The following is a 22285-nucleotide window of genomic DNA, read 5'->3' as shown; positions in this document are numbered from 1 at the left end:
AAAATAACTGGCACAGTATAAGAGCTTACAGAAAATTCTAGTAATTACTATTATATTCATCTTCACTATTAAAATGACATTGACTTGTTAACTTTCTAACAACTTTTGTCTGTTATTTTTATTTAGGTATCCAGCATCTTTGGAATATACTCCTTAGATTTGGGGAATTTCCTACTTTTAGAAACTGGAAACCAGAAATTCCCTTTCTCCGCTGCCTTTGGAGAGAGCTTCATTATGTTATCTAGGCTCCATTCCAAAGCACACATCTCGAGGAGGCTTCCAGAAAGAAACAAGTCTCCTGCAGAGTCATATTCTGACTAGGGTGGTGTTTTTGAGAACAGTATCCACGGATGTTTTGGTGTCCAGGGCACAATACCAGTGGTGTCAGCTGATCTTTTCATGCCCAACGGAGGTGATGACTGATGATCCTCATCATTTGTGCTTATGATTTGTATTCATTGCCAATACCGAACTGGAGAATATTGAACATCACTCCTAGGGAAATACAGGGTTTATTTCCTGCAAGCCTCTGGTCACATTTCATCAACAAATCAATACATTACCTTTTCATGTGTCTCTGTTTAGAGACACCTTATTTAATATATATTTTAATCCATACACAGTAACATTATAACTTATGTTGAAACAAAGCTGATTTAGCATACAATTCTCTATAAGATATTTCACAGCTGTCTTGTGTTTAGGAAAACTGCTAAATGCTGCGTCACTGTGCTTGGGAGCATTTTACACAGCAAAATTACCAAAAGAAGAAAATGCACATCTACACATACGAAACAACAACAGCAAAAACCTTGCAAAAATAAGGGTTAATTATATTGCCAAAAGGACACTAGTTCATAATTGCCTTGGTAGGCCTCAGCTAGTTACTTGCACCTAGGGGACTCAAGTTTTTTTGTTGCTCTGTAAATATTCTGGAATGTTAGGTCCATGAATCAAGGAAAATTGGATGTGGTCAAATAGGAGATGGCAAGAATAAACATAAACATCCTAGGAATCAGTGGATTAAAATGGACAGCAATGGGAAAACTTAACTTAGGTGAACATTATATCTACTTCTATCGACAAGAATCCCGTAGAATAAGTGGAGTATCCTTCATAATCAACAAAAGAGTCTGAAATACAGTACTTGGGTGCAACCTCAAAAATGACAGAATGATCTCAGTTTGTTTCCAAGATAAGCCACTCAACAGTAATTCACAGTAATTCAAGTCTATGTCTCTACCACCAAAGAAGATCAAGTTGATCAGTTCTATGAAGACCTAGAAGATGTCCTAGAAGCAACACTTAAAAAAGATGATTTATTCATCATTAGGGATTGGAATGTAAAAATAGGAAGTCAAGATATACCTGGAGTAACAGGCAAGTTCCACCTTGGAAAGCAAAATGAAGCAGGCTAACAATTCTGCCAAGAAAATGCACTAGTCATAGAAAATACCCTTTTTCAACAACACGAGAGGTGACTTTACACATGGACATCACCAAATGGTAAATATAAAAATCAACTTGATTTACTCTTTGTAGCTTAAGATGAAGAAGCTGTATAGAGTCAGCAAAAGCAAGCTCTGGAGCTGACTGTGGCTCAGATAATCAGCTTCTCCTAGAAAACTTGAAGCTTAAATGAAAGAAAACAGGGAAAAATACCAGGCCAGCCAGGTATGACTTAAATCCCATATGAATTTGCAGTAAAGGTAATGAATATATTCAAGGGACTAGATCTAGTTAACAGTGTTCCTGAAGAACTATGGACAGAGGTCCATGATATTGTACAGGAGGTAGTGAACAAAACCATCCCAAAGAAAAGGAAAAACAAGAAGGCAAAGTGGTTTTCTGAGAAGGCTTTACAAATGATGGAAGAGCAAGGAGAAGTGAAAAGCAAGGGAGAGAGGGAAAGATAAATCCAATTAAATGCAGAGTTCCAAAGACTAGCTAAAAGAGGCAGGAAGGCTTTCTTCAGTGAACAGTGTCAAATAATAGAAGAAAACAGCAAAAAAGGAAAGACTAGAGATCTCTCTAGGAAAACTGAAGACATCATGGGAGCATTCTGCCCACAGATGGACACAATAGAGGATTAAAATGGTAGAGACCTAGTAGACACTAAATGGATCAAGATGAGATAGAAAGAATACACAGAATAACTGTATAAAAATTATCTTAATGATCTAGATCACTACGATGGTGTAGTCACCCAGAGTCAGACATCCTTAAGGTAAAGTGGGCTTTAAGAAGCACCACTGTTAATAAAGCTAGGAGGGGGCAGTCCTAAGATGGCAGAGGAATAGGATGGGGAGACCACTTTCTCTCCCACAAATTCATGGAAAGAACATATGAACGCTGAGCAAATTCCACAAAACAACTTCTGAATGCTGGCAGAGGACATCAGGCACCTAGAAAGGCAGCCCATTGTCTTTGAAAGGAGGTAGGACAAATATAAGGAGAAGGCAATGGCACCCCACTCCAGTTCTGTTGCCTGGAAAATCCCATGGACGGAGGAGCCTGGTGGGCTGCAGTCCATGCGGTCGCTAAGAGTCGGACACGACTGGGCGTCTTCAATTTCACTTTTCACTTTCATGCATTGGAGAAGGAAATGGCAACCCACTCCAGTGTTCTTGCCTGGAGAATCCCAGGGACAGCAGAGCCTGGTGGGCTGCCGTCTATGGGGCCGCACAGGGTAGGACACGACTGAAGCGACTTAGCAGCAGCAGCAGCAGCAGGACAAATATAAAAAAAAGAGAGAGAGAGAGAGACAAAAAGGGAGGGACAGAGATCCATCCCAGGAAAGGAGTCTTAAAAGAAGTTTCCAAACACCAGAAAACACTCTCACCGGCGGGTCTGTGGGGAACCTTGGAATCTCAGAGGGCAACATAAGCAGGAGGAAAAATAAATAAATAAATAAATAAAACCCACAGATTACGTACCTAACTGCAACTCCCAGCAGCCACCACCAGCAAGAGGGTGCTGAACAGGGAGGCGCCGGCTGCATTGCTCAGTGTAAGGACCTGGCCTGAATGCCCTGAGGGCAATCTGAGGGAACTGAAGTGAGATGAGATAGCAACACAAACTGTGGGACAGCCAAAGAGAGAGAAAAAAAGAGAGAGAGAGAACTATCCTGAGAAAAGCGCTAACCTGAGGCAATGCCAGGCCCGCTCACAGAACAAAGGACTTAGCAGAGCTGGTTGGCTGTGGACTGGCCCATCCCCCACTGGAGACAAGCAGGCAGGGGGCAGCCAGAGCCGGAAAGGGGCTATCCCGGCCCCGGAGAGGCATCCTCTACCAAACTGCAAACAGGCTCAGTTGCTAACCAAGAGCCCTTGGGATTCTGGACAGTTGACATCCGCTTGGAGGGTCGTGCTGGAGATCAGCTCCCCAGAAGAGACACACGGCACACCTGAGAAGGTGCACCCACTGTACACCCAGAAAACGGAGCGGCTGGGACGAGGGAGGTGATAAGACGCACCGCCCACCTGGGGGTGACTGCGCTCCTCAAGCACCTGGTCACCTGAGCTGCTCCGACCCGGGAAGGGCAAAAACGCAGGTCCAACCGATTCTGCACCTTTGGGGAGTACTTGAGAACCTGAACCTGAGTGGCTTAGACCTGGGAAGTGCACGCAACCCAGGGTCCACTTCAGACAGTTCCCAGAAGAGCAACCTAGAGCCTGAACAGTGTAGACCATGAAAGCACACACACCGTGAGCGGGGGCAAACCCAGTGCAGCTGAGACACTGCGCGCGCTCCCCACACACGCCAGTGATATTTGTCTGCAGTGTTTCTCCCTCCCCACTGCACGACTGAACAATGAGCCTAAAAAAGTGACTACCACCGCCCCCTTGTGTCAGGGCGGACATTAGACACTGAAGAGACCAACAAACAGAAGAAGCTAAAATAAATAGAGGGGATGGCTTGGGACGTGACAGGTGCAATAGATTAAAACCCTGTAGTTAACACTGGCTACATTGGAAGGGGCCTAAAGATCTTGAGAAGTGTAAGCCGGATCAAGGAACTATCTGAAACTGAACTGACCCCACACTGTCTGCAAGAGCTCCAGAGAAATTCCTAGGTATATTTTTACTATTATCATTTTTCAAATTTTTAATTTTTTAAAATTTTTAAGTCCTCTATTACTCCTTTAATTTTCATTTTTATAATCTACTATTACCTTGCCAAAAAGAGACCCTATTTTTAAATCAAATTTCATATATAAATTTTATAATTTCTGTGAATTTGCTTCTTTGATTGTTTGTTTGTTTGTTTTTGATATTGTATTTCTGAGAGTCTAACCTCTACCCTAGAGTTTTAATCTTTGCTTTTGGGCATTTGTTATCAATTTTGTACCTTTAAAAACCCAATCTTCAGTACCCATTTTTACTTGGGAGTGTGATTACATACTCTCTCCCCATTTTGGCTCTCCTTTTTCTCCACTAAGTCGCCTCTATCTCCTCCCTCCCCCTTCTCTTCTCTACTCAACTCTGTGAATCTCTTTGTGTGTTCTGGGCTGTGGAGAACACTTAGGCAACTGATTACTGGCTGGATCTGTCTCACTCCTTTTGATTCCCCCTTTTCTCCTCCTGGTCACCTCTGTCTCCTTTCCCCCTCTTCTCTTCTCTATGTAACTCCATGAACATCTCTGAGCAGTTCAGACTGTGGAGAGCACACAGGGAATTGATTACTGGCTAGCTTGCTCTCTCCCCTTTTGATTCCCCTCTTCTCCTCCTGGTCACCTCTATCTCCCTCACCCTCTTCTCTTCTCCATATAACTCTGTGAACCTCTCTGGGTGTCCCTCACTGTGGAGAAACTTTTCATCATTAACCTAGATGATTTATCATTGGTGCTGTATAGATGGAGAAGTCTTGAGGCTACTGTAAGGATCAGACTGAAATCAGAGGCAGGGGGCTTAAATTCAAAACGTGAGAACACCAGAGAACGCCTGACTCCAGGGAACATTAATCAATAAAGCTCATCCAAAAGCCTCCAGACCTACACTGAAACCAAGCACCATCCAAGAGCCAACAAGTCCCAGAGCAAGACATACCACACAAATTCTCCAGCAACACAGGAACACAACCCTGAGCTTCAATATACAGGCTTCCCAATGTCACAACAAACTCATTGACATCTCAAAACTCACTACTGGACACTTCATTGCACTCCAAAGAGAAGAAATCTAGCTCCACCCACCAGAACACCGACACAAGCTTCCCTAACCAGGAAACCTTGACAAGCCACCCATCCAACCCCACCCATAGCGAGCAACCTCCACAATAAAGAGGAACCACAAACTGACAGAATATGGAAAGGCCACCCCAAACACAGAAATATAAACAAGATGAAAAGGCAGAGAAATACCCATCAGGTAAAGGAACAGGATAAATGCCCACCAAACCAAACAAAAGAGGAAGAGATAGGGAATCTACCTGATAAAGAATTCCAAATAACGATAGTGAAAATGATCCAAAATCTTGAAAACAGAATGGAGTTACATTAAATAGTCTGGAGACAAGGATTGAAAAGATGCAAAAAATGTTTACCAAGGACCTAGAAGAAATAAAAAAGAGTCAATATACAATGAATAATGCAATAAATGTGATAGAAAACACACATGAATTGAGGGAACCAACAATAGAATAACAGAAGCAGAGGATAGGATAAGTGAGGTAGAAGATTGAATGGTAGAAATAAAATAAGCAGGGAGGAAAAAAGAATTAAAAGAAATGAGGACAACCTCAGAGACTTCTGGGACAATGTTAAATGCCCCAACATTCGAATCATAGGAGTCCCAGAAGAAGAAGACAGACAAAAAAAAAAAAAAAAAAAAAAAGACTATGAGAAAATATTTGAGGAGATAATAGTTGAGAACCTCCCTAAAATGGGGAAGGAAATAGTCACTCAAGTCCAAGAAACCTAGAGAGTCCCAAACAGGATAAACCCAAGGTGAGACACCCCAAGACACATATTAATCCAATTAACAAAGATCAAGCACAAAGAATGAATATTAAAAGCAGCAAGGGAAGAACACCAAATAACACACAAGAGATTCCATAAGGATAACATCTGATCTTTCAACAGGAACTCTTCAGACCAGAAGGGAATGGCAGGACATACTTAAAGTGATGAAAGAGAAAAACCTGCAAAGCAGACTACCGTACCCAGCAAGGATCTCATTCAAATATGAAAGAGAAATCAACAGGTTTACAGAAAAGCAAAAGCTGAGAGAATTCAGCACCACCAAACCAGCTCTCCAACAAATACTAAAGAATCTTCTCTAGACAGGAAACACAGAAAGGATGTATAAACTTGAGCCCAAAAAAACAAAGTAAATGGCAACGGGATCATACTTACCTTAGATGCAAATGGGTTGAATGCCCCAACCAAAAGACAAAGACTGGCTGAATGGACACAAAAACAAGACCCTTATATATGTTATCTACAAGAGACCCACCTTAAAATAAGGGACACATACAGACTGAAAGGGAGGGGCTAGAAAAAGATATTCCATGCAAATAGAGGCCAAAAGAAAGCAAGAGTAGCAATACTCATATCAGATAAAATAAACTTTAAATAAAGGCTGTGAAAAGAGAAAAGGAAAGACATTACATAATGACCAAAGGTTCAATCCAAGAAGAAGATATAACAATTATAAACATATATATGCACCAACATAGGAGCACCATAATATGTAAGACAAATGCTAACAAGTATGAAAGGGGAAATTAACAATAATGCAATAATATTGGGAGACTTTAATACCCCACTCACATCTATGGCTAGATCAACTAAACAGAAAATTAACAAGGAAACACAGACTTTAAATGATACAATAGACCAGTTAGACCTAATTGATATCTATAGGACATTTCATCTCAAAACAATGAATTTCACCTTTTTCTCAAGTGCACATGAAACCTTCTCCAGGATAGATCACATCCTGGGCCATAAATCTAGCCTTGGTAAATTCAAAAAAAATTGAAATCATTCCAAGCATCTTTTCTGACCACAATGCAGTAAAATTAGACATAAGTTACAGGAGAAAAACTGTTAAAAATTCCAATATATGGAGGCTGAACAACATGCTGCTGAATAACCAACAAATCACAGAAGAAATCACAAAAGAAATCAAAATATACATAGAAATGAATGAAAATGAAAACACAACAACCCAAAACCTATGAGACACTGTAAAAGCAGTGCTAAGGGGCAGGTTCATAACAATATAGGCTTACCTCAAGAAACAAGAAAAAAGTCAAATAAATAACCTAACTCTACATCTAAAGCAACTAGAAAAGGAAGAAATGAAGAACCCCAGGGTTAGTAGAAGGAAAGGAATCTTAAAAATTAGAGCAGAAATAAATCCAAAATAAACAAAATAGACCATAGCCAAAATCAACAATGCTAAAAGCTGGTTATTTGAGAAGATAAATAAAATAGCAAACCATTAGCCAGACTCATCAATAAACAAAGGGAGAAGAATCAAATCAACAAAATTAGAAATGAAAATGGAGAAATCATAACAGACATCACAGAAACACCAATGATCATAAGAGACTACTATTAGCAACCACATGCCAATAAAATGGACAACTTGGAAGAAATGGACAAATTCTTAGAAAAGTACAATTTTCCAAAACTGAACCAGGAAGAAATAGAAAATCTTAACAGACCAGTCACAAGCATGGAAATCGAAACTGTAATAAAAAATCTTCCAGCAAACAAATCCCAGAACCAGATGGCTTCATGGGTGAATTCTACCAAAAATTTAGAGAAGAACTAACACCTATCCTACCCAAACTCTTCCAGAAAATTTCAGAGGAAGGTAAATTTCCAAACTCATTCTATGAGACGACCATCACCCTAATCCCCAAATCAGACAAAGATGCAACAAAAAAGAAAACTACAGGCCAATATCACTGATGAACATAGATGAAAAAATCCTTAACAAAATTCTAGCAAACAGAATCCAACAACATATCAGATAGATGATACATCATGACCAAGTGGGCTTTATCCCAGGGACACAAGGATTCTTCAATATCTGCAAATCAATCAACATAATAGACCACAATAACAAATTGAAAGATAAAAGACATATTATTATCTCAATAGATGTAGAAAAAGCCTTTGACAAAATGCAACATCCACTTATGATAAAAACACGCCAGAAAGCAGGAATAGAAGGAACATATCTCAACATAAAAAAGCTATATAAGACAAACCCACAGCAAACATTGTCCTCAACGGTGAAAAATTGAAAGCATTTCCCCTAAAGTCAGGAACAAGACAAGAATGCCCACTCTCACCACTACTATTCAACATAATTTTGGAAGTTTTGGCCACAGCAATCAGAGCAGAAAAATAAATAAAAGGAATCCAGATTGGAAAAGAAGAAGTAAAACTCTCACTGTTTGCAGATGACATGATCCTCTACATAGAAAACCCTAAAGACTCCACCAGAAAAGTACTAGAGCTAATCAATGAATATAGTAAAGTTACATGATATAAAATTAACACACAGAAATCCCTTGCATTCCTATACACTAACAATGAGGAAACAGAAAGAGAAATTAAGACAACAATTCCATTCACCATTGCAATGAAAAGAATAAAATACTTAGGAATATATCTACCTAAAGAAACAAAAGACCTATATATATATAAATATAAAACTATAAAACACTGATGAAAGAAATCAAAGAGGACACAAATAGATTGAGAAATATACCGTGTTCAAGGATTGGAAGAATCAATACAGTGAAAATGAGTATACTACCCAAAGCAATCTTTAGATTCAATGCAATCCTTATCAAGATACAGACAGTGTTTTTCACAGAACTAGAACAAATAATTTCACAATTTGTATGGAAATACAAAAACCTCGAATAGCCAAAGCAATCTTGAGAAAGAACGGAACTGGAGGAATCAGCCTGCCTGACTTCAGGCTATACTACAAAGCTACAGTCATCAAGAGAGCATGATACCCGCCCAAAGACAGAAATATAGATCAATGGAACAAAATAGAAAGCCCAGAGATAAATCCACACACCTATGGACACCTTATGTTTGATAAAAGGGCAGGAATATACAATGGAGAAAAGACAATCTCTTTAAAAAGTGGTGTTGGGAAAACTGGTCAAACACTTGTAAAAGAGTGAAACTGGAACACTTTCTAACACCATACACAAAATAAATTCAAAATGGATTAAAGAACTAGATGTAAGACCAGAAACTATAAATCGCCTAGAGGAAAACATAGGCAACACTCTCCGACATAAACCACAGCAGGGTCCTCTATGACACACCTCCCAAAGTAGTGGAAATAAAAGCAAAAATAAACAAATGGGGCCTAATTAAACTTAAAAGCTTTTGCACAATGAAGGAAACTATAATCAAGGTGAAAAGATAGCCTTCATAATGGGAGAAAATAATAGCAAATAAAGCAACTGACAAATAATTAATCTCAAAAATACACAAGCAACTCCTGCAGCTCAATTCCAGAAAAATAAATGACCCAATCAAAAAATGGACCAAGGAAGTAAACAGATATTTCTCCCAAGAAGACATACAGACGGCTAACAAACACATGAAAAGATGCTCAACATCACTCATTATCAGAGAAATGCAAATCAAAACCACAATGAGGTACCATTTCACACCAGTCAGGATGGCTGCTCTCCAAAAGTCTACAAGCAATAAATGCTGGAGAGGGTTTGGAGAAAAGGGAACCCTCTTACACTGTTGGTGGGAATGCAAACTAGTACAGCCGCTATGGAGAACAGTGTGGAGATTCCTTAAAAAACTGGAAATAAAACTGCCATATAACCCAGCAATCCCACTCCTGGGCATACACACCGAGGAAACCAGAATTGAAAGAGACACGTGCACCCCAGTGTTCATCGCAGCACTGTTTATAATAGCCAGGACATGGAAGCAATCTAGATATCCATCAGCAGATGAATGGATAAGAAAGCAGTGGTACATATACACAATGGAATATTACTCAGCCATTAAAAAGAATACATTTGAATCAGTTCTAATGAGATGGATGAAACTTGAGCCTATTATACAGAATGAAGTAAGCCAGAAAGAAAAACATCAGTACAGTATACTAACGCATATATAGGGAATTTAGAAAGATAGTAACAATAACCCTATATGAGAGACAGCAAAAGAGACACAGATGTATAGAAAAGTCTTTTGGACTCCATGGGAGAGGGCAAGGGTAGGGTGATTTGGGAGAACGGTATTGAAACATGTATATTATCATATGTGAATCAGATCGCCAATCCAGGTTCAATGCATGGGACAGAGTGGGCTGGTCCACTGGGATGACCCTGAAGGATGGGATGGAGAGGAAGGTGGGAGGGGGGTTCAGGATGGGGAATACATGTACACCCGTGGCTGATTCATGTCAATATATGGCAAAACCACTACAATATATTGCAAAATAATTAACCTCCAATTAAAATGAATAAATTTATATAAAAAATAAAGCTGGTGGATGTGAAGAAATTATAGGAGAACTATTAAATCCTTAAAAGAGGATGTCATCAACGTTTTGCATTCACTAGGTCAGCAAATTTGGAAGGCCCAGAAGTAGCCACAGGACTTGAAAATGTCATCCTCATCCCAGTCCCCAAGAAGAGCATTACTAAAGAATGTTCAAACCCCTGAACAATTGAACTCATCTCCCATGCGAGTAAGGTCATGCTTAAACTCTTTCATGCTACTCTTCAGCATTCTGCAAACCAAGAATTTCCAGATGTCCAAGTTGGGTTTAGAAAAGGAAGAGGAACTAGACAGCAAATTGCCAACATCTGCTGGATTACAGAGAGAGCAAGCAAATTTCAGGGGGGGGGGGGGGGGAATCTATGTTTCACTGATTAAAGACTCTGGCTATGTGGATGATGACAAATTGTGGAAAGCTCTGAGAGAAATGGGAATATCAGACCATTTTACCTGTCTCCTGAGAAACCTGTCTGGGTCAGGAAGCAACAGTTAAAACCCTATAAGGAACAACGTATTGGTTCAAGATCAAGAAAGGAGTACAACAGAGCTGTTTGCTGTCAACCTGTTTGTTTAACTTTTATGCTGAGCACATCATGAGAAATGCCAGGCTGGATGAGTTACAAGCAGGAATCAAGATAGGCAGGAAGAACGTCAACAGCTCAGATAGGTGGGTTATACGACTCTAATGGCAGAAAGCGAAGAGGAACTAAAGAGCCTCTTGATGAGGATGAAGGAGGAGAGTGAAAGAGTCAGCTTAAGACTAAATTATAAAGAAAGAAAAAAGTCAAGATCATGGCATCTGACCCCATTACTGCATGACAAATAGAGGGTAAAAGATGAAAGTAGTGACAGATTTCCTCTTCCTGGGCTCCAAAATCACTGTGGATGGTGACCGCCACCATGAAATTAGAAGACGATTGCTTCTTGTCAGGAAAATGATGACCAACCTAGACAGTGAGTTGAAAAGCAGAGACACTATAGTTCAAAAGCATCAATTCTTTGGCACTCACCTTTCTTTATTGTCCAATGATCATATCCATATATGACTACTGGAAAAAGCCATAGCTTTGACTAGATGGACATTTGTTGGCAAAGTAATGTTTTTTAATATGCTATCTAGGTAGGTCATAATGTTTATTCCAAGGAGCAAGCATCTTTTAATTTCATGGCTGCAGTGATTTTTTCATCTGCAGTGATTTTTGAGCTCCCCAATATAAAGTCTCTCAATGTTTCCATTGTTTTCCCATCTATTTGCATGAAGTGATGGGACTAGATGCCATGATCTTAGTTTTTTGAATGTTGAGTTTTAAACCAACATTTTCACTCTCCTCCTTCTCTTTCATCAAGAGGCTCTATAGTTCTTCTTTGCTTTCTGCCACGAGTCTGGTGTCATCTGCATATCTGAGGTTATTGATATTTCTCCTGGCCATCTTGATTTCAGCTTGTGCTTCCTCCAGCCCAGAGTTTCTCATGATGTACCCTGCATATAAGTTAAATAAGCAGGGTGACAATATACAGCCTTGAATTACTCATTTCCCAATTTGTAACCAGTCTGTTGTTCTATGACCAGTTCTAACTGTTGCTTTTTGACTTGCATACAGATTTCTCAAGAGACAGATAAAGTGGTCTGGTAGTCCCATCTCTTTAAGAATTTTTCACAGTTTGTTGTTATCCACAAGGTCAAAGGCTTTGGTGCACTCAATAAAGCAGAAGTAGATGTTTTTCTGGAATTCTCTGGATTTTTCAATGATCCAATGGGTGTTGGTAATTTGATCTCTGGTGCCTCTGCCTTTTCTAAATACAGCTTGAGCATCTGAAATTTCATGGTTCACGTATTGTTGAAGCCTACCTTGGAGAGTTTTGAGCATTACTTTGCTAGCCTGTGAGATGAGTGCAATTATCCAGTAGTTGGAACATTCTTTCACATTGCCTTTCTTTGGGATTGGGATGAAAACTGACCTTTTCTTGTCCTGGGGCCACTGCTGAGTTTTCCAAATTTGCTGACATATTGAGTGCAGCACTTTCACAGCATCATCTTTTTGAATTTGAAATATTTCAACTAGAATTCTAACACTGCCACTAGATTTGTTTGTAGTGATGCATCCTAAGGCCCACCTGACTTCACATTCCAGGATGTTTGGGGCTAGGTGAGTGATCACACCATCATGGTTATCTGGGTCATGAAGATCTATTTTGTATAGTTCTTCTGTGTTTTCTTGCCTCTTCTTCTTAATATCTTCTGCTTCTCTTAGGTCCATACCATTTCTGTCCTTTATTGTGCTCATCTTTACATGAAATGTTCCCTTGGTATCTCTAAATATTTTGAATACATCTAAAGTCCTATATGCTGGTCAGGAAGCAACAGTTAGAACTGGACATGGAACAATACACTGGTTCCAAATAGGAAAAGGCTGTATAGTGTTACCCTGATTATTTAACTTATATGCAGAGTACATCATGAGAAATGCTGTACTGGAAGAAGCACAAACTGGAATCAAGATTGCTGGGAGAAATATCAAGAACCTCAGATATACAGATGACACCACACTTATGGCAGAAAGTGAAGAGGAACTAAAAAGCCTCTTGATGAAACTGAAAGAGTAGAGTGAAAAAGTTGGTTGAAAGTTCAACATTCAGAAAACTAAGATCATGGCATCTGGTCCCATCACTTCATGGGAAATAGATGATGAAACAGTGGAAACAGTGTCAGACTTTATTATTTTGGGCTCCAAAGTCACTGCAGATGGTGATTGCAGCCATGAAATTAAAAGACACTTACTTCTTGGAAGGAAAGTTATGATCAACCTAGATAGAATATTAAAAAGCAGAGACATTACTTGGCCAACAAAAGTTCATCTAGTCAAGGCTATGGTTTTTCCAGTGGTTATGTATGGATGTGAGAATTGGACTGCAAAGAAAGCTGAGCACTGAAAAATTGATGCTTTTGAACTGTGGTGTTGGAGAAGACTCTTGAGAGTCGTTTGGACTATAAGGAGATTCAACCAGTCCATCCTAAAGGAGATTAATCCTGGGTATTCATTAAAAGGACTGATGCTGAAGCTGAAACTCCAATACTTTGGCCACCTCATGTGAAGAGTTGACTCATTGGAAAAGACCCTGATGCTGGGAGAGATTGGGGGCAGGAGGAGAGGGAGACGACAGAGGATGGTATGGATGGTATCACTGACTCGATGGACATGAGTGTGAGTAATCTCCGGGAGTTGGTGATGGACAGGGAAGCCTGGCGTGCTGGGATTCTTGGGGTCACAAAGAGTCAGACAGGACTGAGCCATTGAACTGAATTGAACTGACAGTCTTTCACATTCTATTGTTTTCCTTTATTTCTTTGCGTTGATCACTGAGGAAGGCTTTCTTATCTCTCCTTGTTATTCTTTGGAAATCTGCATTCAGATGAGTATGTCTTCCCTTTTCTCCTTTGCCTTTCACTTCTCTTCTTTCTCAGCTATTTGTAAGTCCTCCTCAGACAACCATTTTGCCTTTTTGCACTTCTTTATCTTGGGGATGGTCTTGATCATTGTCTCATGTACAACATCATGAAACTTGGTCCATAGTTTTTCTGGCACTCTATCAGATCTAATCCTTTGAATTTATGTGTTACTTCCACTGCATAGTCATAAGAGATTTGATTTAAGTCATACCTGAATGGTATAGTGGTTTTCCCTACTTTCTTTGATTTAAACCTGAATTTTGCAATCATGTTCTGAGCCACAGTCTGCTACCAGTCTTGTTTTTGCTGACTATATAGAGCTTCTCCATCTTTTTGTTTTTATTATTATTTTTATTTTTTTTTTTCCAGTGGGTTTTGTCATACATTGATATGAATCAGCCATGGATTTACATGTATTCCCAATCCCGATCCCCCCTCCCACCTCCCTCTCCACCCGATTCCTCTGGGTCTTCCCAGTGCACCAGGCCGGAGCACTTGTCTCGTGCATCCCACCTGGGCTGGTGATCTGTTTCACCATAGATAGGATACATGCTGTTCTTTTGAAATATCCCACCCTCACATTCTCCCACAAAGTTCAAAAGTCTTTTCTGTATTTCTGTGTCTCTTTTTCTGTTCTGCATATAGGGTTATCATTATCACTTTTCTAAATTCCATATACATGTGTCAGTATGCTGTAATGTTCTTTATCTTTCTGGCTTACTTCACTCTGTATAATGGGCTCCAGCTTCATCCATCTCATTAGGACTGGTTCAAATGAATTCTTTTTAATGGCTGAGTAATATTCCATGGTGTATATGTACCACAGCTTCCTTATCCATTCATCTGCTGATGGGCATCTAGGTTGCTTCCATGTCCTGGCTATTATAAACAGTGCCGCGATGAACATTGGGGTGCACGTTTCTCTTTCAGTTCTGGTTTCCTCAGTGTGTATGCCCAGAAGTGGGATTGCTGGGTCATATGGCAGTTCTATTTCCAGTTTTTTAAGAAATCTCCACACTGTTTTCCATAGCGGCTGTACTAGTTTGCATTCCCACCAACAGTGTAAGAGGGTTCCCTTTTCTCCGCACCCTCTCCAGCATTTATTGCTTGTAGACTTTTGGATAGCAGCCATCCTGACTGGCGTGTAAAAACTCCTAGAGGAGAACATAGGCAAAACACTCTCCGACATAAATCAAAGCAAGATCCTCTATGACCCACCTCCCAGAATATTGGAAATAAAAGCAAAACTAAACAAATGGGACCTAATGAAACAAAAGCTTTTGCACTACAAAGGAAACTATAAGTAAGGTGAAAAGACAGCCCTCAGATTGGGAGAAAATAATAGCAAATGAAGAAACAGACAAAGGATTAATCTCAAAAATATACAAGCAACTCCTGCAGCTCAATTCCAGAAAAATAAATGACCCAATCAAAAAATGGGCCAAAGAACTAAACAGACATTTCTCCAAAGAAGACATACAGATGGCTAACAAACACATGAAAAGATGCTCAACATCACTCATTATTAGAGAAATACAAATCAAAACCACAATGAGGTACCATTACACGCCAGTCAGGATGGCTGCTTCTCCATCTTTTGCTGCAAACAATATAATGATTTTGATTTCTGTGTTGACCATCTGGTGATGTCCATGTGTAGGGTTTTCCCTTGTGTTGTTGGAACAGTGTGTTTGCTATGACTGGTGCATTGTCTTGTCCAAACTCTGTTAGCCTTTGCCCTGCTTCATTCTGTACTTCAAGGTCAAATTTGCCTGTTACTTCAGGTATCTCTTGACTTCCTACTTTTGCATTCCAGTCCCCTATGACAAAAAGGGCCCCTTTTGTGTGTGTTGGTTTTAGAAGGTCTTGTACATTTTCATAGAACAACTCAACTCCAGCTTCTTCAGCATTACTGGTTGGGACATAGTTTTGGATTACTGTGATATTGCATGGCTTGCCTTGGAAATGAACAGAGATAATTTTGTTGTTTCTGAGATTGCACCCAAGCACTGCATTTTGAACTCTTTTGTAATGTTTAACTGCTTAAAAATGCAGTGTTTAAATATGACTTTCCAGCATCCTTCAAGATTCAGTGTGTTACCTCATGTTCACTAATAAATTACTTATATTTAAACACTATACTACACTGTTCTATATTTGGAAGACTATCCTAATATGGCATTGGCACTGATAGTTCTTTCTAATTCACTGCATCTTGATAAATTTTTTTTTTAAATTATTTTAAGGATTTGTATTTTCTGTGATGTTTGTGATTTATATTATTTTATATTTACCTAAATTGCTAGTCTGTTATGTTTTTTTTTTTAATTCTTAAAAATAATGGTAAGTAATTTAGAACTACATCAATGAAACATAAAATGTTCTGGGCAATAGGTTAGATATTGTATGGTTTCTAAAACTGTTAAGAATGATTTATAATTTTCAAGGTATCCTAAGTCAGTTTTTAAATGATATCTTATGAATACTTTTTTCCAAAATATTCTTTAAAGGAAACCTTAATTAAAAATAACAATAAATATGCACACATATTTTATATTTACACACATAAAGTACCATTTATATGATTATTAATTCCTTTGATACATCCACATTTATTTTGGGTATTACTTTTCTCCTATCTGAAGAGAATCTTTTAGAATTTCTTACACTTCATTTGATAGCAATTAATTTTCTAAACTTCACTTGGTGCTGAAAATCTTTATCTTAATTTATCTTAATATATTAACTTATATTAATATATTATCTTTTTCTTAACATATTATCCTTTTCTTAATATATTATCTTAATATAGTTTCACTTGCTATAAAATTCTACATGGACATTTTAAAACATTTTGGTCTGCTCATCTTTTTTCCAAGGTATTTTTTCTTATGATCTGTTTCATTTTGGATAGTTTCTCTTGTTATTTGTCAAGTACATTGATACTTTTTCTTTGCTGACTAATCATCAGTTAATCTTATCAAAGTATTTTTATTAAAAATATCAGATTTTTCCTTTTAGAAATTTCACCTGGGAATATTTCATATCTTTCATTCTTCACCTCATTATGCTCATGCTTCCTTCTACCTATGTAAGCATGTGAAATCTATTTGTAAAATCTCTCTTACCATCCTTGTCAGAGAAGTTAATACCATCAGTAGTATTTGAATCTGCTTTTTTAAATGAACAACACTTCTAATTAGAGGTTACATTTTCCAGTCTCTTTGTACGTCTGGTTATTTTGGATTTGATGATAAAAAATTCAATTTTTTGTTATGATATGCTGATGTGTGTGTGTGTGTGCATGTGTATATTACTTTAAATAGTGTTGGATTTATCTTGGCGCCCAAGTAAGTTACTTGGGATAGGTTTATTATTCTTGTAGCTTGCTTTTTTTTTCTTTTGGATGGTACAGGACAGCATTAGTTAAAGGTCAGTTTAGCACTATTAAGGGGATAGTCTTCTTAGAACTCTATCCAACATCTTATATGCTCTGAGTTCTTTACACCCTTGCTGGTGTGAATATGAATTTTTTTAAACCCTGTGTAGGATATTGGAATACTTTATTTTACTGGTTTTTAATAGTTTATTCCTGAGGCTAAAGGATTTTTTCCTCATGTTTGCACAGATCTGAAAGGTTTCCATCTGCAGATATCTGGAGCTATCTCTTACTTTTCCTCAATTTTTCTTTAACACTTCCCTGAAAATTACACCCGACTTTTAGACTAGACTAGCATTTCTAGTCTCCCACATCTGTCTCCTAAACTGTGTTATACTGCCAGATTCTGTTGGGATTCCACCTTCAGCACTGCATTCTAAAAGCTGCATTCAAGAAATAAGTTGGAGGTAGGACTTACTTCTTTTTCCACTTCTCTCCTGGTCCTGTATCATCTGTTGTCCAACAGTTAAATGTCATCTTTTTTTTTTTTTTTAATTTTTAAAAAAAATTTTATTAGTTGCTAATTAGAGGCTAATTACTTCACAACATTGCAGTGGGTTTTGTCATACATTGATATGAATCAGCCATGGAGTTACATGTATTCCCCATCCCAATCCCCCCTCCCACCTCCCTCTCCACCCGATTCCTCTGGGTCTTCCCAGTGCACCAGGCCGGAGCACTTGTCTCGTGCATCCCACCTGGGCTGGTGATCTGTTTCACCATAGATAGGATACATGCTGTTCTTTTGAAATATCCCACCCTCACATTCTCCCACAAAGTTCAAAAGTCTTTTCTGTATTTCTGTGTCTCTTTTTCTGTTCTGCATATAGGGTTATCATTATCACTTTTCTAAATTCCATATACATGTGTCAGTATGCTGTAATGTTCTTTATCTTTCTGGCTTACTTCACTCTGTATAATGGGCTCCAGCTTCATCCATCTCATTAGGACTGGTTCAAATGAATTCTTTTTAATGGCTGAGTAATATTCCATGGTGTATATGTACCACAGCTTCCTTATCCATTCATCTGCTGATGGGCATCTAGGTTGCTTCCATGTCCTGGCTATTATAAACAGTGCCGCGATGAACATTGGGGTGCACGTTTCTCTTTCAGTTCTGGTTTCCTCAGTGTGTATGCCCAGAAGTGGGATTGCTGGGTCATATGGCAGTTCTATTTCCAGTTTTTTAAGAAATCTCCACACTGTTTTCCATAGCGGCTGTACTAGTTTGCATTCCCACCAACAGTGTAAGAGGGTTCCCTTTTCTCCGCACCCTCTCCAGCATTTATTGCTTGTAGACTTTTGGATAGCAGCCATCCTGACTGGCGTGTAAAAACTCCTAGAGGAGAACATAGGCAAAACACTCTCCGACATAAATCAAAGCAAGATCCTCTATGACCCACCTCCCAGAATATTGGAAATAAAAGCAAAACTAAACAAATGGGACCTAATGAAACAAAAGCTTTTGCACTACAAAGGAAACTATAAGTAAGGTGAAAAGACAGCCCTCAGATTGGGAGAAAATAATAGCAAATGAAGAAACAGACAAAGGATTAATCTCAAAAATATACAAGCAACTCCTGCAGCTCAATTCCAGAAAAATAAATGACCCAATCAAAAAATGGGCCAAAGAACTAAACAGACATTTCTCCAAAGAAGACATACAGATGGCTAACAAACACATGAAAAGATGCTCAACATCACTCATTATTAGAGAAATACAAATCAAAACCACAATGAGGTACCATTACACGCCAGTCAGGATGGCTGCTTCTCCATCTTTTGCTGCAAACAATATAATGATTTTGATTTCTGTGTTGACCATCTGGTGATGTCCATGTGTAGGGTTTTCCCTTGTGTTGTTGGAACAGTGTGTTTGCTATGACTGGTGCATTGTCTTGTCCAAACTCTGTTAGCCTTTGCCCTGCTTCATTCTGTACTTCAAGGTCAAATTTGCCTGTTACTTCAGGTATCTCTTGACTTCCTACTTTTGCATTCCAGTCCCCTATGACAAAAAGGGCCCCTTTTGTGTGTGTTGGTTTTAGAAGGTCTTGTACATTTTCATAGAACAACTCAACTCCAGCTTCTTCAGCATTACTGGTTGGGACATAGTTTTGGATTACTGTGATATTGCATGGCTTGCCTTGGAAATGAACAGAGATAATTTTGTTGTTTCTGAGATTGCACCCAAGCACTGCATTTTGAACTCTTTTGTAATGTTTAACTGCTTAAAAATGCAGTGTTTAAATATGACTTTCCAGCATCCTTCAAGATTCAGTGTGTTACCTCATGTTCACTAATAAATTACTTATATTTAAACACTATACTACACTGTTCTATATTTGGAAGACTATCCTAATATGGCATTGGCACTGATAGTTCTTTCTAATTCACTGCATCTTGATAAATTTTTTTTTTAAATTATTTTAAGGATTTGTATTTTCTGTGATGTTTGTGATTTATATTATTTTATATTTACCTAAATTGCTAGTCTGTTATGTTTTTTTTTTTAATTCTTAAAAATAATGGTAAGTAATTTAGAACTACATCAATGAAACATAAAATGTTCTGGGCAATAGGTTAGATATTGTATGGTTTCTAAAACTGTTAAGAATGATTTATAATTTTCAAGGTATCCTAAGTCAGTTTTTAAATGATATCTTATGAATACTTTTTTCCAAAATATTCTTTAAAGGAAACCTTAATTAAAAATAACAATAAATATGCACACATATTTTATATTTACACACATAAAGTACCATTTATATGATTATTAATTCCTTTGATACATCCACATTTATTTTGGGTATTACTTTTCTCCTATCTGAAGAGAATCTTTTAGAATTTCTTACACTTCATTTGATAGCAATTAATTTTCTAAACTTCACTTGGTGCTGAAAATCTTTATCTTAATTTATCTTAATATATTAACTTATATTAATATATTATCTTTTTCTTAACATATTATCCTTTTCTTAATATATTATCTTAATATAGTTTCACTTGCTATAAAATTCTACATGGACATTTTAAAACATTTTGGTCTGCTCATCTTTTTTCCAAGGTATTTTTTCTTATGATCTGTTTCATTTTGGATAGTTTCTCTTGTTATTTGTCAAGTACATTGATACTTTTTCTTTGCTGACTAATCATCAGTTAATCTTATCAAAGTATTTTTATTAAAAATATCAGATTTTTCCTTTTAGAAATTTCACCTGGGAATATTTCATATCTTTCATTCTTCACCTCATTATGCTCATGCTTCCTTCTACCTATGTAAGCATGTGAAATCTATTTGTAAAATCTCTCTTACCATCCTTGTCAGAGAAGTTAATACCATCAGTAGTATTTGAATCTGCTTTTTTAAATGAACAACACTTCTAATTAGAGGTTACATTTTCCAGTCTCTTTGTACGTCTGGTTATTTTGGATTTGATGATAAAAAATTCAATTTTTTGTTATGATATGCTGATGTGTGTGTGTGTGTGCATGTGTATATTACTTTAAATAGTGTTGGATTTATCTTGGCGCCCAAGTAAGTTACTTGGGATAGGTTTATTATTCTTGTAGCTTGCTTTTTTTTTTCTTTTGGATGGTACAGGACAGCATTAGTTAAAGGTCAGTTTAGCACTATTAAGGGGATAGTCTTCTTAGAACTCTATCCAACATCTTATATGCTCTGAGTTCTTTACACCCTTGCTGGTGTGAATATGAATTTTTTTAAACCCTGTGTAGGATATTGGAATACTTTATTTTACTGGTTTTTAATAGTTTATTCCTGAGGCTAAAGGATTTTTTCCTCATGTTTGCACAGATCTGAAAGGTTTCCATCTGCAGATATCTGGAGCTATCTCTTACTTTTCCTCAATTTTTCTTTAACACTTCCCTGAAAATTACACCCGACTTTTAGACTAGACTAGCATTTCTAGTCTCCCACATCTGTCTCCTAAACTGTGTTATACTGCCAGATTCTGTTGGGATTCCACCTTCAGCACTGCATTCTAAAAGCTGCATTCAAGAAATAAGTTGGAGGTAGGACTTACTTCTTTTTCCACTTCTCTCCTGGTCCTGTATCATCTGTTGTCCAACAGTTAAATGTCATCTTTTTTTTTTTTTTTAATTTTTAAAAAAAATTTTATTAGTTGCTAATTAGAGGCTAATTACTTCACAACATTGCAGTGGGTTTTGTCATACATTGATATGAATCAGCCATGGAGTTACATGTATTCCCCATCCCAATCCCCCCTCCCACCTCCCTCTCCACCCGATTCCTCTGGGTCTTCCCAGTGCACCAGGCCGGAGCACTTGTCTCGTGCATCCCACCTGGGCTGGTGATCTGTTTCACCATAGATAGGATACATGCTGTTCTTTTGAAATATCCCACCCTCACATTCTCCCACAAAGTTCAAAAGTCTTTTCTGTATTTCTGTGTCTCTTTTTCTGTTCTGCATATAGGGTTATCATTATCACTTTTCTAAATTCCATATACATGTGTCAGTATGCTGTAATGTTCTTTATCTTTCTGGCTTACTTCACTCTGTATAATGGGCTCCAGCTTCATCCATCTCATTAGGACTGGTTCAAATGAATTCTTTTTAATGGCTGAGTAATATTCCATGGTGTATATGTACCACAGCTTCCTTATCCATTCATCTGCTGATGGGCATCTAGGTTGCTTCCATGTCCTGGCTATTATAAACAGTGCCGCGATGAACATTGGGGTGCACGTTTCTCTTTCAGTTCTGGTTTCCTCAGTGTGTATGCCCAGAAGTGGGATTGCTGGGTCATATGGCAGTTCTATTTCCAGTTTTTTAAGAAATCTCCACACTGTTTTCCATAGCGGCTGTACTAGTTTGCATTCCCACCAACAGTGTAAGAGGGT

Source organism: Dama dama, chromosome 28 (assembly GCF_033118175.1).
Source record: "Dama dama isolate Ldn47 chromosome 28, ASM3311817v1, whole genome shotgun sequence".
NCBI classification, from domain to species: Eukaryota; Metazoa; Chordata; class Mammalia; order Artiodactyla; family Cervidae; genus Dama; species Dama dama.
Note: the sequence above shows the minus strand (reverse complement) of the source record.